Source organism: Pseudophryne corroboree, chromosome 6 (assembly GCF_028390025.1).
Source record: "Pseudophryne corroboree isolate aPseCor3 chromosome 6, aPseCor3.hap2, whole genome shotgun sequence".
Lineage (NCBI taxonomy): Eukaryota > Metazoa > Chordata > Amphibia > Anura > Myobatrachidae > Pseudophryne > Pseudophryne corroboree.
Genome location: NC_086449.1, coordinates 42,637,920 through 42,654,677, shown reverse-complemented (window position 1 = coordinate 42,654,677; position 16,758 = coordinate 42,637,920).

Genomic DNA, 16,758 nt, shown 5'->3' with positions numbered 1-16,758 from the left:
CCCCTCACAGCACCTCATGGTATATACACTCCTTGACCCCACATACTGCCTCCCTGTGCCCCTCACAGCACCTCATGGTATATGCACTCCTTGACCCCACATACTGCTTCCCTGTGCCCTTCACAGCACCTCATGGTATATACACTCCTTGACCCCACATACTGCTTCCCTGTGCCCCTCACAGCACCTCATGGTACATACACTCCTGTATCCCCACATACTGCTTCCTTGTGCCCCTCACAGCACCTCATGGTACATACACTCCTGTATCCCCACATACTGCCTCCCTGTGCCCCTCACAGCACCTCATGGTGCAATACACTCCTGTACCCCCCACATACTGCCACCCTGTGCCCCTCACAGCACCTCATGGTCCTGTACCCCCACATACTGCCTCCCTGTGCCCCTCACAGCACCTCATGGTACATACACTCCTGTATCCCCACATACTGCCTCCCTGTGCCCCTCACAGCACCTCATGGTACATACACTCCTGTATCCCCACATACTGCTTCCCTGTGCTCCTCACAGCACCTCATGGTACATACACTCCTGTACCCCCACATACTGCCACCCTGTGCCCCTCACAGCACCTCATGGTACATACACTCCTGTATCCCCACATACTGCCTCCCTGTGCCCCTCACAGCACCTCATGGTACATACACTCCTGTATCACCACATACTGCCTCCCTGTGCCCCACACAGCACCTCATGGTACATACACTCCTGTATCCCCACATACTGCCTCCCTGTGCCCCTCACAGCACCTCATGGTACATACACTTCTGTGCCCCCACATACTGCCTCCCTGTGCCCCACACAGCACCTCATGGTACATACACTCCTGTACCCCCACATACTGCCACCCTGTGCCCCTCACAGCACCTCATGGTACATACACTCCTGTATCCCCACATAATGCCACCCTGTGCCCCTCACAGCACCTCATGGTACATACACTCCTTGACCCCACATACTGCCTCCCTGTGCCCCTCTCAGCACCTCATGGTATATACACTCCTTGACCCCACATACTGCCTCCCTGTGCCCCTCACAGCACCTCATGGTATATACACTCCTTGACCCCACATACTGCTTCCCTGTGCCCTTCACAGCACCTCATGGTATATACACTCCTTGACCCCACATACTGCTTCCCTGTGCCCCTCACAGCACCTCATGGTACATACACTCCTGTATCCCCACATACTGCTTCCCTGTGCCCCTCACAGCACCTCATGGTACATACACTCCTGTATCCCCACATACTGCCTCCCTGTGCCCCTCACAGCACCTCATGGTACAATACACTCCTGTACCCCCCACATACTGCCACCCTGTGCCCCTCACAGCACCTCATGGTCCTGTACCCCCACATACTGCCTCCCTGTGCCCCTCACAGCAACTCATGGTACATACACTCCTGTATCCCCACATACTGCCTCCCTGTGCCCCTCACAGCACCTCATGGTACATACACTCCTGTATCCCCACATACTGCTTCCCTGTGCCCCTCACAGCACCTCATGGTACATACACTCCTGTATCCCCACATACTGCCACCCTGTGCCCCTCACAGCACCTCATGGTATATACACTCCTTGACCCCACATACTGCCACCCTGTGCCCCTCACAGCACCTCATGGTACATACACTCCTGTATCCCCACATGCTGCCTCCCTGTGCCCCTCACAGCACCTCATGGTACATACACTCCTGTATCCCCACATACTGCCTCCCTGTGCCCCTCACAGCACCTCATGGTACATACACTCCTGTACCCCCACATACTGCCGCCCTGTGCCCCTCACAGCACCTCATGGTCCTGTACCCCCACATACTGCCACCCTGTGCCCCTCACAGCACCTCATGGTACATACACTCCTGTGCCCCCACATACTGCCTCCCTGTGCCCCACACAGCACCTCATGGTCCTGTACCCCCACATACTGCCGCCCTGTGCCCCTCACAGCACCTCATGGTCCTGTACCCCCACATACTGCCACCCTGTGCCCCTCACAGCACCTCATGGTACATACACTCCTGTGCCCCCACATACTGCCTCCCTGTGCCCCTCACAGCACCTCATGGTACATACACTCCTGTGCCCCCACATACTGCCTCCCTGTGCCCCTCACAGCTGATGGCATATGGGGAGCTCCATGGCATAATTTGCGATGGAACACAGAAAAAGTGACGTAGGACCCCAATTTTTTAAATGGAGGGGTCCTTGGGACGCTCTTTTTTTTTTTGCTCAGTGCGATCACTGTACACCCCTCCTGTATATACACAAACTCCCCCTTTATATACACATACTGTACCTCCCCATATGCATATATACACCCCTCCTGTATATACACATAACCCCTAATATACATACCCCTCCTGTACATTCACATACTAGCCCCATATGCATAAATCCCTCTGCATATACATATTCTTAATAATGGGCCTAATTCAGACCTGATCGCTCGCTAGCTATTTTTTGCAGCGCTGCGATCAGATAGTCGCCGACCTATTGGGGAGTGTATTTTTGCTTTGCAAGTGTGCGAACGCATGTGCAGCCGAGTGGTACAAAAAAGTTTTGTGCAGTTTCTGAGTTGCCCAGAAATTACTCAGCCGCTGCGATCACTTCAGCCTGTTCTGGCCCGGAATTGACGTCAGACACCCGCCCTGCAAACGCTTGGACACGCCTGCATTTTTCCGAACCACAAACGCCTTCTTCCTGTCAATCTCCTTGCAATCCGCTGTGTGAATGGATTCTTCGTTAAATCCATCGCTCAGCAACGATTCGCTTTGTACCCGTGCAACGCGCCTGCGCATTGCGGTGCATACGCAGGCGCAGTTCTGACCTGATCGCAGCGCAGCGGAAAAAAACTAGCATGCGATCAGGTCTGAATGACCCCCAATATACTTATATATCCCTCATATATTTACACATACCCCTCCCCAATATACATATATACACACCCTCATGTACATGAACATACACCCACTGCACAGTACATACATACACACACACACACACACACACACACACACACACACACACACACACACACGGTATATATGCATTTATATAGAGGGTATATATATATATATATATATATATATATATATATATATATACAGAAAAAAGAAGGCAGCACTCCAAGGCATGGAAATAAATGAACTTTAGTGAGTGGTATCAACGTTTCGGGGCATGACACCCCATCATCAGGATAACAAGTGGGTGAAACAGCAAACAAATGTATACTTACATGATCCCACACTCACATGCCCGCTGCCGCACGCCGGTCCGGGACTCCTCCGCACTTCCGGTGACGTCTGACGGAAGTGACGTTGTCACATGGGCAGCACCGCCAGCCAACGCCAGGCGCCGTCCTCGAGCCTTGCCAGTCTTCCTGTCACGTGTACCGGAAGCGGCATCATCCAGGGGACAGCACCGCAAACAGGCTAGAAGAGGGAAACACACGGCTAGTTACTATGACAACGTCATGGAAAAACATTGTAGCAAACAATATTATACTGTAAGCGCAAAGTCAAAAAAGTGATATGAATAAAAAAACATGATAATTATTACATACATAATAAGAAATACTGTACAGTGCAAATATTTAATAAACTATAAAGTGACATAAAGTACACAGTGCATGTATAAAGAGAGAACTACCTGTAATAACTAGGTAAGTATTCAGGTAAGTGCTTATGACATCTCTTTTCCCTTAGGACTCTCCGGTTCTTGATTCTTAACTGAGAGGTGAGTACAGGAGCTTCCACATAATGAACTACTTATATAGCTCTAAATACCAGTTTATATAGCATACAGATTGCAATAGTGAACTATGTGAAAGTTGAATAAACACTAACTTGTAAAAGAACAGTTACAGTACCATACATCAATTTTTAAATTGTAACAATGTATTTCACACTAAGGTCATTTACTAAACTGCTTCCAGATTCTCAATGAGCGAATACCTGAATTTAAGCATATACAGTAGGCTATATGTGACCATAAATGCAATCTTACGTAACCCCCTTGAGGGTATATAAAACAGTATTACTTTATGCATATACTTTAACTTTACATCGATACGATTCTATTAGTGTCTACGATTACCCCAAGACTGTCCACACAATACAGTTCGGTTGGGTACTACTTTGCCAGTGTCATTTAGAATACCCGTGTGATAAATGAAGAAACTGTTGGGGCTTTTCCAAATAAATCCAGTTTAAGGTATTGCTTATTAACACTTTAGTTCCTTCCTTTTAAGTCATTGTAATATACAATAGGATAATTTCTTATTCCAGACAGACTAGGATAGGATTGACAAATGTAGATAATGGTACGCTGAGGCTGTGGCTATCCAAGATGCTTCCACGGGACAAAGTTAGTCTGTATTGCTAATGCTGACTTTAACTGAGATGGGTAGTCTTAATGTCAGACTCTCTTCTCCCTTTCTCTTGCCTACTGTTGGTACCAAATTAATTATCCAAGAGATTATGGCACAGTACACTGATTTACCAAATCACTGTTGTTATAGCTGAATTATCACAGGTAAATGGTTCCTGACAGAAATGCAGAACGCTGTAGACTGAGAGTATGTCATAGGCTCACTATGAAGTCTGTCTGCCTGTTTTTTCCTGCGCTTTCCCTGCGCTGTTATATGAGATGGGTTTGCTATAGCATTTTATACACTGCAGTGTTAACTCTAGCTGATTTACAGTCAATATAATAAGTGCACTTATTTATACTCTGGTGTTTGAAGGTGACTTGCTGGGGAAAATAGTGTTTTTACACTGCGGTATAGCGTTAACGCTGCTTTCAATATACCTCTCCAGTTGTCTGGGCAGTAACTGACCTCCTGCAGCCTTATATGGCGAGTGGCTCCGCCTCACAATCTGCCTCTCTCAGTCTCTCAGCCTGCAGCTATCAAACTGGAGCAGGCCATTCCTCTGTACTGGTCCTCGGTCGATGGGCTCTACATCTACTTGCCCTCTGGGGCGGATCAGTGACCCCTTACGCCCGACGTCACCAGGACTCCTGAGAGGGTCACAGCTCAAACTCTGCTCTCACTCACTTGCGCTGCCAGCTGTCTCCTCACAGCACAGTCAGTCTCCCACAGCGTTTACCTCAGGGCCCCTCTGCCTAACTGCCGCTCACTTTTCAACTGTCACTTGCTGTACCACCTGACACTGGTCATGTGATATACATCTGACCCTCTGAGCAGCTGCAGAGGCTGCTGGGAAATGCTATCAGTCTCCACAATTACATACTGTATATAATTTATGTGCTGTAGCGTGAGGAACAATGTCAGAAAGGATAACTCACATAGTGGGGTATTACATACAACCCAGCTGAAAAGATGCGTGTCCTCACGCATTAGACAATTTTATGCATCTCACAATTTATCACTTTGGAGTCAACTTTCTAAAAAAAATCTTAATATGATAAAAATTTGGTAGACACAAGTTACACATTTACAAGTTTTCCATTTTATATCTACATTCATATTATCTCTAATGGGTAGAATTTATGACAAGATATTCTTCCTCTGGGACTCCATACTTGGTTAGAACTGACATCATGGGCTTTTTGTCCATAACACAAAGTTCTTCAGTATCGATACATGTCAGCTTTTGTACAACAGCATCTAGGCGATTCTGTTCTGAAGACCCCAACCTCTCTACTATGGGTATATTGACAATTCTTCCAATTTCTTCTCTACACGTGGTAGCACCATAATCTGGTTGGTTATGGTGGGCCACACTTGAATGGATATAATTTACTCTAGGTATACTCTGAGATGGTGGTTCTTGAGGAAATTGTGACCTGACTACAACCTGCAGACTCTGCTGCACTTTGTCACTCTGTTGTTCCGCATATCTATCTTTTTGTATTACGAATTCCCTTTGCTCTGTGATATTAGGATATTTTTGTCTGTGTCTGTATGGCCTCCTTGGACAGTATGGTGGGCCGCAATGCCTTTGATAAGACCATTGGTGATTAGCCCTTTCTGCAGCACTTTCAACTTCTTCCAGCCCACCACCACCTTCATTATATTCATAATATTGCTGGTAGTTATGTGGAGGATATCTGTGATCTAGAAAGTGCTGATACTGATTGTGATCTACTGCATATTTGCTGCCTTGCACTGGAACACCACCAGGACCAGTTACATTTGCTGCCTGTAGACCTTTCTCTCCTTTGACCACATGAAACTCTACAGTCTCTCCGTTTTCCAGACTTTGAAGATATTTTCTTGGGTTGTTTTTCTTGATGGCCGTGTAGTGTACAAAGATATCTCTCTTGGTACCATCTCGATTAATAAAGCCATAACCACGTCTAACATGGAACCATACGACTTTGCCCAAAACTTTCCCTGCACTGGCTAGCATAACATCACTTACATGTGGCATGCTGAGAGCTTTTACTTGGTTCTGCACCACTAGGTTGAAATTCCCACTTCCAGGATGTTCTTCCTCTAAGGGTGGACCTATTTTCTCCGTTCTTTCGGAGGGCTGTTCCTTGGTCTCAGGACTTCTGAGTACAGTTTCTTGTTTGTGGCCATCACATTCTGCATGACCACTCTTCTGGCAAAGCCTACAAATTGTCCAACCCTGTTCATCAAACTTATCAGTAACTCGTCTATTATTTCCTATCACTCCACTTTGGGTGTCATAACAGGGCTTCGCTCCAGATTGCCAGTCTTTCTCTTCTCTTATTGGTCTTACTTTCAAGCTCTTTATTTCTTTATACATATCTGCCATGCCCTGAATAAGTTCGGCAATTTGTTCTCTTAAAGCAACTAACAAATCTGCTATAGCCAATGACTGAATGTGTTTAGTCGCTAATTCCAAATATGTGGTGGTCTGCATTTGCCTGGAACTGATTCCCAAAATCTTGATTGCTGTTTCTTTAAAATCTAAGAAACTGCTGGTTGGATCAAGCAGCCGTATCATTTTAAGCTGCGTTTTCATCTGTTCGCCATAAACTCCTTCAATAAATTGGCTGACCAGTGCTTCATCCTCATCTGTAATTTCTTCTGGATAACAGGTTTTTATAGCTTGCATTGCTTCCTGTAAACTAAGAGCAAACTCACGCAAGGTTTCACCAGATTGTTGCTTCCTGGTATAGAAGTCAATTTTTAATTCAGATAGAGTTCTGATATCAAAGATCTGGGCCAATTTTTTAAAAATTTCTTCTGCAGTTCTTTTCTGACTTGATGGCCAGGAGTTGGCTTCTCTTAGGGCACACCCCTTTAGTTGTCCAATTATGATCTCCACTTTTTGTTGCTCACTGAGTGGGTATAGCCTGAACAGGGCTTGAATTTTTGTCTTAAATTCCTTCCATTCGTTTGTCCCTGTGATATTCATATCTCCAGAAAAACTGGGGAGCCATGGCGTGCCAAAATAATACGGCATTGTAATGGGTGAGGAAGTGTGCATAATGAAGCCCTACCTATCGGGTACTTTGCCTTGACCGGCCTGTCTATCCCCTTGAGACATCTGATCTAACTAAGGTTAACACTTGTTTGGATACTGGTTCTATCCTGTTCGTGGGACGCCAAATTATGTAATAACTAGGTAAGTATTCAGGTAAGTGCTTATGACATCTCTTTTCCCTTAGGACTCTCCGGTTCTTGATTCTTAACTGAGAGGTGAGTACAGGAGCTTCCACATAATGAACTACTTATATAGCTCTAAATACCAGTTTATATAGCATACAGATTGCAATAGTGAACTATGTGAAAGTTGAATAAACACTAACTTGTAAAAGAACAGTTACAGTACCATACATCAATTTTTAAATTGTAACAATGTATTTCACACTAAGGTCATTTACTAAACTGCTTCCAGATTCTCAATGAGCGAATACCTGAATTTAAGCATATACAGTAGGCTATATGTGACCATAAATGCAATCTTACGTAACCCCCTTGAGGGTATATAAAACAGTATTACTTTATGCATATACTTTAACTTTACATCGATACGATTCTATTAGTGTCTACGATTACCCCAAGACTGTCCACACAATACAGTTCGGTTGGGTACTACTTTGCCAGTGTCATTTAGAATACCCGTGTGATAAATGAAGAAACTGTTGGGGCTTTTCCAAATAAATCCAGTTTAAGGTATTGCTTATTAACACTTTAGTTCCTTCCTTTTAAGTCATTGTAATATACAATAGGATAATTTCTTATTCCAGACAGACTAGGATAGGATTGACAAAATAAGATTTTACTTACCGATAAATCTATTTCTCGTAGTCCGTAGTGGATGCTGGGGACTCCGTCAGGACCATGGGGGATTAGCGGCTCCGCAGGAGACAGGGCACAAAACTAAAGCTTTAGGATCAGGTGGTGTGTACTGGCTCCTCCCCCCATGACCCTCCTCCAAGCCTCAGTTAGGATACTGTGCCCGGACGAGCGTACACAATAAGGAAGGATATTGAATCCCGGGTAAGACTCATACCAGCCACACCAATCACACCGTATAACTTGTGATCTAAACCCAGTTAACAGTATGACAAACGTAGGAGCCTCTGAACAGACGGCTCACAACAAATAACAACCCGATTTTTTTTGTAACAATAACTATGTACAAGTATTGCAGACAATCCGCACTTGGGATGGGCGCCCAGCATCCACTACGGACTACGAGAAATAGATTTATCGGTAAGTAAAATCTTATTTTCTCTGACGTCCTAAGTGGATGCTGGGGACTCCGTCAGGACCATGGGGATTATACCAAAGCTCCCAAACGGGCGGGAGAGTGCGGATGACTCTGCAGCACCGAATGAGAGAACTCCAGGTCCTCTTTAGCCAGGGTATCAAATTTGTAGAATTTTACAAACGTGTTCTCCCCCGACCACGTAGCTGCTCGGCAGAGTTGTAATGCCGAGACCCCTCGGGCAGCCGCCCAGGATGAGCCCACCTTCCTTGTGGAATGGGCCTTGACAGATTTAGGCTGTGGCAGGCCTGCCACAGAATGTGCAAGTTGAATTGTGCTACAAATCCAACGAGCAATCGTCTGCTTAGAAGCAGGAGCACCCAGCTTGTTGGGTGCATACAGTATAAACAGCGAGTCAGATTTTCTGACTCCAGCCGTCCTTGAAACGTATATTTTCAATGCCCTGACAACGTCCAGCAACTTGGAATCTTCCAAATCGCTAGAAGCCGCAGGCACCACAATAGGCTGGTTCAGGTGAAACGCTGACACCACCTTAGGCAGAAACTGAGGACGCGTCCGCAGTTCTGCCCTGTCCGAATGGAAAATCAGATATGGGCTCTTATACGATAAAGCCGCCAATTCTGATACTCTCCTGGCTGAAGCCAGGGCCAGTAGCATGGTTACTTTCCATGTAAGATATTTCAAATCCACCGATTTGAGTGGCTCAAACCAATGGGATTTGAGAAAATCCAAAACTACATTCAGGTCCCACGGAGCCACTGGGGGCACAACCGGGGGCTGTATATGTAGTACTCCTTTTACAAAAGTCTGGACTTCAGGAACTGAAGCCAATTCTTTCTGGAAGAAAATCGACAGGGCCGAAATTTGAACCTTAATGGACCCCAATTTGAGGCCCATAGACAATCCTGTTTGCAGGAAATGTAGGAATCGACCCAGTTGAAATTCCTCCGTGGGGGCCTTCCTGGCCTCACACCACGCAACATATTTTCTCCAAATGCGGTGATAATGTTGTGCAGTCACCTCCTTCCTGGCTTTAACCAGTGTAGGAATGACCTCTTCTGGAATGCCTTTTTCCTTTAGAATTCGGCGTTCAACCGCCATGCCGTCAAACGCAGCCGCGGTAAGTCTTGGAATAGACACGGTCCCTGCTGAATCAGGTCCCGTCTTAGAGGTAGAGGCCACGGATTTTCCGTGAGCATCTCCTGAAGTTCCGGGTACCAAGTTCTTCATGGCCAATCCGGAGCCACGAGTATCGTTCTTACTCCCCTTTGCCGTATAATTCTCAGTACTTTGGGTATGAGAGGCAGAGGAGGAAACACATACACTGACTGGTACACCCACGGTGTTACCAGAGCGTCCACAGCTATTGCCTGAGGGTCTCTTGACCTGGCGCAATACCTGTCCAGTTTTTTGTTGAGGCGAGACGCCATCATATCCACCTTTGGTTTTTCCCAACGGTTCACAATCATGTGGAAGACTTCTGGATGAAGTCCCCACTCTCCCGGGTGTAGATCGTGTCTGCTGAGGAAGTCTGCTTCCCAGTTGTCTACTCCCGGAATGAACACTGCTGACAGTGCTATCACATGATCTTCCGCCCAGCGAAGGATCCTTGCAGCTTCTGCCATTGCTCTCCTGCTTCTTGTGCCGCCCTGTCTGTTTACGTGGGCGGCTGCCGTGATGTTGTCCGACTGGATCAACACCGGCTGACCCTGAAGCAGGGGTTTTGCCAGGCTTAGAGCATTGTAAATTGCTCTTAGCTCCAGTATATTTATATGAAGAGACATCTCCAGGCTTGACCATACTCCCTGGAAGTTTCTTCCCTGTGTGACCGCTCCCCAGCCTCTCAGACTGGCATCCGTGGTCACCAGGACCCAGTCCTGTATGCCGAATCTGCGGCCCTCTAACAGATGAGCACTCTGCAACCACCACAGAAGAGACACCCTTGTCCGTGGCGATAAGGTTATCCGCTGATGCATCTGCAGATGCGATCCGGACCATTTGTCCAGCAGATCCCACTGAAAAGTTTGTGCGTGGAATCTGCCGAATGGAATTGCTTCGTAAGAAGCCACCATCTTTCCCAGGACTCTTGTGCATTGATGCACAGACACTTTTCCTGGTTTTAGGAGGTTCCTGACAAGTTCGGATAACTCCTTGGCTTTCTCCTCCGGAAGAAACACCTTTTTCTGAACCGTGTCCAGAATCATTCCCAGGAACAGCAGACGTGTTGTCGGGGTCAACTGAGATTTTGGAAAATTCAGAATCCACCCGTGTTGTTGCAGCACTACTTGGGTTAGTGCTACTCCGTCCTCCAGCTGTTCTCTGGACCTTGCCCTTATCAGGAGATCGTCCAAGTAAGGGATAATTAATACGCCTCTTCTTCGCAGAAGAATCATCATTTCGGCCATTACCTTGGTAAAGACCCGAGGTGCCGTGGACAATCCAAACGGCAGCGTCTGAAACGGATAATGACAGTTTTGCACCACGAACCTGAGGTACCCTTGATGTGAAGGGCAAATTGGGACATGCAGGTAAGCATCCTTTATGTCCAGGGACACCATAAAGTCCCCTTCTTCCAGATTCGCTATCACTGCTCTGAGTGATTCCATCTTGAACTTGAATTTTTGTATGTACAGGTTCAAAGATTTCAGATTTAGAATAGGTCTTACCGAGCCGTCCGGCTTCGGTACCACAAATAGCGTGGAGTAATACCCCTTTCCCTGTTGTAGGAGGGGTACCTTGACTATCACCTGCTGAGAAAACAGCTTGTGAATGGCTTCCAATACCGTCGCCCTGTCTGAGGGAGACGTTGGCAAAGCAGACTTTAGGAACCGGCGAGGGGGAGACTTCTCGAATTCCAACCTGTAATCCTGAGATACTACCTGCAGGATCCAAGGGTCCACCTGTGAGCAAGCCCACTGTGCGCTGAAATTCCTGAGTCGACCCCCCACCGCTCCTGAGTCCGCTTGTACAGCCCCAGCGTCATGCTGAGGGCTTTGCAGAACCCTGGGAGGGCTTCTGTTCCTGGGCAGGGGCTGCTTGCTGCCCTCTCTTACCCCTTCCTCTGCCCCGGGGCAGATATGACTGTCCTTTTGCCCTCTTGTTCTTATAGGACCGAAAGGACTGCGGCTGAAAAGACGGTGTCTTTTTCTGTTGGGAGGGGGTCTGAGGTAAAAAGGTGGATTTTCCGGCAGTTGCCGTGGCCACCAGATCCGATAGACCTACGCCAAATAATTCTTCCCCTTTATACGGCAATACTTCCATATGTCGTTTGGAATCCGCATCACCTGACCACTGTCGCATCCATAAACTTCTTCTGGCAGATATGGACATCGCACTTACTCTCGATGCCAGAGTGCAAATATCCCTCTGAGCATCTCGCATATAAAGAAAAGCATCCTTTAATTGCTCTATAGTCAATAAAATACTGTCCCTATCCAGGGTATCAATATTTTCAGTCAGGGAATCCGACCAGACCACCCCAGCACTGCACATCCAGGCTGAGGCGATGGCTGGTCGCAGTATAACACCAGTATGTGTGTATATACTCTTTAGGGTAGTTTCCAGCCTCCTATCAGCTGGATCCTTGAGGGCGGCCGTATCAGGAGACGGTAACGCCACTTGTTTTGATAAGCGTGTGAGCGCCTTATCCACCCTAGGGGGTGTTTCCCAGCGCGCCCTAACCTCTGGCGGGAAAGGGTATAATGCCAATAACTTTTTTGAAATTAGCACTTTTCTATCTGGGTTAACCCACGCTTCATCACATACATCATTCAATTCCTCTGATTCAGGAAAAACTACAGGTAGTTTTTTCACCCCCCACATAATACCCCTTTTTGTGGTACTTGCAGTATCAGAGATATGCAAAGCCTCCTTCATTGCCGTGATCATATAACGTGTGGCTCTACTTGAAAATACGTTTGTTTCTTCACCGTCGACACTAGATTCAGTGTCCGTGTCTGGGTCTGTGTCGACCGACTGAGGTAAAGGGCGTTTTACAGCCCCTGACGGTGTCTGAGACGCCTGGGCAGGTACCAACTGGTTTTCCGGCCGTCTCATGTCGTCAACTGATTTTTGTAATGTGCTGACATTATCACGTAATTCCATAAACAAAGCCATCCATTCTGGTGTCGACTCCCTGGGGGGTGACATCACCATTACCGGCAATTGCTCTGCCTCCACACCAACATCGTCCTCATACATGTCGACACACACGTACCGACACACAGCAGACACACAGGGAATGCTCTTATCGAAGACAGGACCCCACTAGCCCTTTGGGGAGACAGAGGGAGAGTTTGCCAGCACACACCCAAGCGCTATAATATATATGGGAACAACCTTATATAAGTGTTTTATCCTTATAGCAGCTTAAATATATAAAATATCGCCATAAAAAGTGCCCCCCCTCTCTGTTTTACCCTGTTTCTGTAGTGCAGTGCAGGGGAGAGTCCTGGGAGCCTTCCTCACAGCGGAGCTGAGCAGGAAAATGGCGCTGTGTGCTGAGGAGAATAAGCCCCGCCCCCTATTCCGGCGGGCTTTTCTCCCGTAGTTTGTAATATCTGGCAGGGGTTAAATACATCCATATAGCCTCAAGGGCTATATGTGATGTATTTTTTAGCCATAAAAGGTATTTACATTGCTGCCCAGGGCGCCCCCAGCAGCGCCCTGCACCCTCCGTGACCGTTGGTGAGAAGTGTGTGACAAACAATGGCGCACAGCTGCAGTGCTGTGCGCTACCTTCAAGAAGACTGAAGAGCCTTCTGCCGCCGGTTTCTGGACCTTCAATCTTCAGCATCTGCAAGGGGGGTCGGCGGCGCGGCTCCGGGACGAACCCCAGGGCGAGACCTGTGTTCCGACTCCCTCTGGAGCTAATGGTGTCCAGTAGCCTAAGAAGCCAATCCATCCTGCACGCAGGTGAGTTGAACTTCTCTCCCCTAAGTCCCTCGATGCAGTGAGCCTGTTGCCAGCAGGACTCACTGAAAATAATAAACCTAAAAACTTTTTCTAAGCAGCTCCTTAAGAGAGCCACCTAGATTGCACCCTGCTCGGACGGGCACAAAAACCTAACAGAGGCTTGGAGGAGGGTCATGGGGGGAGGAGCCAGTACACACCACCTGATCCTAAAGCTTTAGTTTTGTGCCCTGTCTCCTGCGGAGCCGCTAATCCCCCATGGTCCTGACGGAGTCCCCAGCATCCACTTAGGACGTCAGAGAAATGTAGATAATGGTACGCTGAGGCTGTGGCTATCCAAGATGCTTCCACGGGACAAAGTTAGTCTGTATTGCTAATGCTGACTTTAACTGAGATGGGTAGTCTTAATGTCAGACTCTCTTCTCCCTTTCTCTTGCCTACTGTTGGTACCAAATTAATTATCCAAGAGATTATGGCACAGTACACTGATTTACCAAATCACTGTTGTTATAGCTGAATTATCACAGGTAAATGGTTCCTGACAGAAATGCAGAACGCTGTAGACTGAGAGTATGTCATAGGCTCACTATGAAGTCTGTCTGCCTGTTTTTTCCTGCGCTTTCCCTGCGCTGTTATATGAGATGGGTTTGCTATAGCATTTTATACACTGCAGTGTTAACTCTAGCTGATTTACAGTCAATATAATAAGTGCACTTATTTATACTCTGGTGTTTGAAGGTGACTTGCTGGGGAAAATAGTGTTTTTACACTGCGGTATAGCGTTAACGCTGCTTTCAATATACCTCTCCAGTTGTCTGGGCAGTAACTGACCTCCTGCAGCCTTATATGGCGAGTGGCTCCGCCTCACAATCTGCCTCTCTCAGTCTCTCAGCCTGCAGCTATCAAACTGGAGCAGGCCATTCCTCTGTACTGGTCCTCGGTCGATGGGCTCTACATCTACTTGCCCTCTGGGGCGGATCAGTGACCCCTTACGCCCGACGTCACCAGGACTCCTGAGAGGGTCACAGCTCAAACTCTGCTCTCACTCACTTGCGCTGCCAGCTGTCTCCTCACAGCACAGTCAGTCTCCCACAGCGTTTACCTCAGGGCCCCTCTGCCTAACTGCCGCTCACTTTTCAACTGTCACTTGCTGTACCACCTGACACTGGTCATGTGATATACATCTGACCCTCTGAGCAGCTGCAGAGGCTGCTGGGAAATGCTATCAGTCTCCACAATTACATACTGTATATAATTTATGTGCTGTAGCGTGAGGAACAATGTCAGAAAGGATAACTCACATAGTGGGGTATTACATACCCTGCACAGGATGCTGGGTGACCAAATCTTCTGCTAAACCACCCCTCTTGTCACAATTAAATATATAGACATACTGCTCCGGCCAGGGCTATTATCTAAAAAAAAATACCAAAACAAGGGGGGACTACTGTACCCCTCTATTACATGTATTACATGTCCTTAAGTGTAGTGTACCACACCATATACCCGTTATACGCATTATGCACCACAATAGTAGGACCCCTTATACTATCTAGTACTGGTGTCCCTTACACATTATGCCACATGGAATGAGCCAAAATTCACATTATGCCACACAATGTAAGCCAAAATTCACACGGAATGAGCTAAAATTCACATTATGCCACACGAAAAGAACTAAAATTCACATGCTGCCAACATGGAATGAGCTAAACTTCACATTATGCCACACAGAAAGAGATAAAATTCACATTATGCCACACATTATGAGCCAAAATTCAGGGCCAGAGAGAGTGACAGCAAGGACATACAGTAGGGACAGGGAGAGTGACAGCAGGGACATAGGGACATGGAGAGTGACAGCAGGGACAGAGAGAGTGACAGCAGGGACATAGGGACAGGGAGAGTGACAGCAGGGACATAGGGACAGGGAGAGTGACAGCAGGGACATAGGGACAGGGAGAGTGTCACACCACCGCAGCCGCCGCGCTTACCCCTCCGGGTGCGCTGGGTCTCCTGGCGGCCGTCCCCGCTGGTGGTCTCCGGGTCTCGGTGCCCCGTTGGCGCTGGTCCCGGCGGTCGTTCGGGGGGCGGGCGCTGCGGGTGCGCCTGGCGTCCACGGAGGATGTGTGGGCGGGTGACGTCATCGGCGCTCCCCGCCAATCAGACGGAGGCGGGAAGTTCAAATTCAGACGCCGGGCAGAGCTCCGGCGCCTGAGTATCATCTCTTTCTTAGAGGAGAAAACTCCAGTGCTCCAGCATTCTAAGTGTCTCCTACCTCTGCTGCACAGACTTCTGTGCTCCCAGCATCCTGTGCTCCAGCATTCAGCGTGCTCCTCTGCTGCACGGACTTCTGTGCTCCCAGCATCCTGTGCTCCAGCATTCAGCGTGCTCCTCTGCTGCACGGACTTCTGTGCTCCCAGCATCCTGTGCTCCAGCATTCAGCGTGCTCCTCTGCTGCACGGACTTCTGTGCTCCCAGCATCCTGTGCTCCAGCATTCAGTGTGCTCCTCTGCTGCACGGACTTCTGTGCTCCCAGCATCCTGTGCTCCAGCATTCAGCGTGCTCCTCTGCTGCACGGACTTCTGTGCTCCCAGCATCCTGTGCTCCAGCATTCAGCGTGCTCCTCTGCTGCACGGACCTCTGTGCTTCCAGCATCCGTGTGCTCCTGCAACGCTCACAAGCATCAGTCACTGTGTGCTTCAGCAATGCTCACAAGCATCAGTCACTGTGTGCTTCAGCAATGCTCACAAGCATCAGTCACTGTGTGCTTCAGCAATGCTCGCAAGCATCAGTCACCGTGTGCCTCTGCAACGCTCACAAGCATCAGTCACCGTGTGCTTCAGCAACACTCACAATCATCGGTCACCGTGTGCTTCAGCAACGCTCACAATCATCGGTCACCGTGTGCTTCAGCATCACTCACGAATCCTCTAAATCACTGTGCTGTCAGCATCATTCTCAAATTCCTGTCTCTGTGTTTATCAGCCTCAACCCCAGTGCTCCTCAGCATCATTTACAGCGATTCTTCAGCATCTCTCACAGTATTCACCAGCACCGTTCTCAAGTCCTTGTCTTTCAGGTGGCTTCCAGTATCCGTCACGAATCTTGCCTGCCGCAAAATCCTGCATGAAGAAAACCTACAT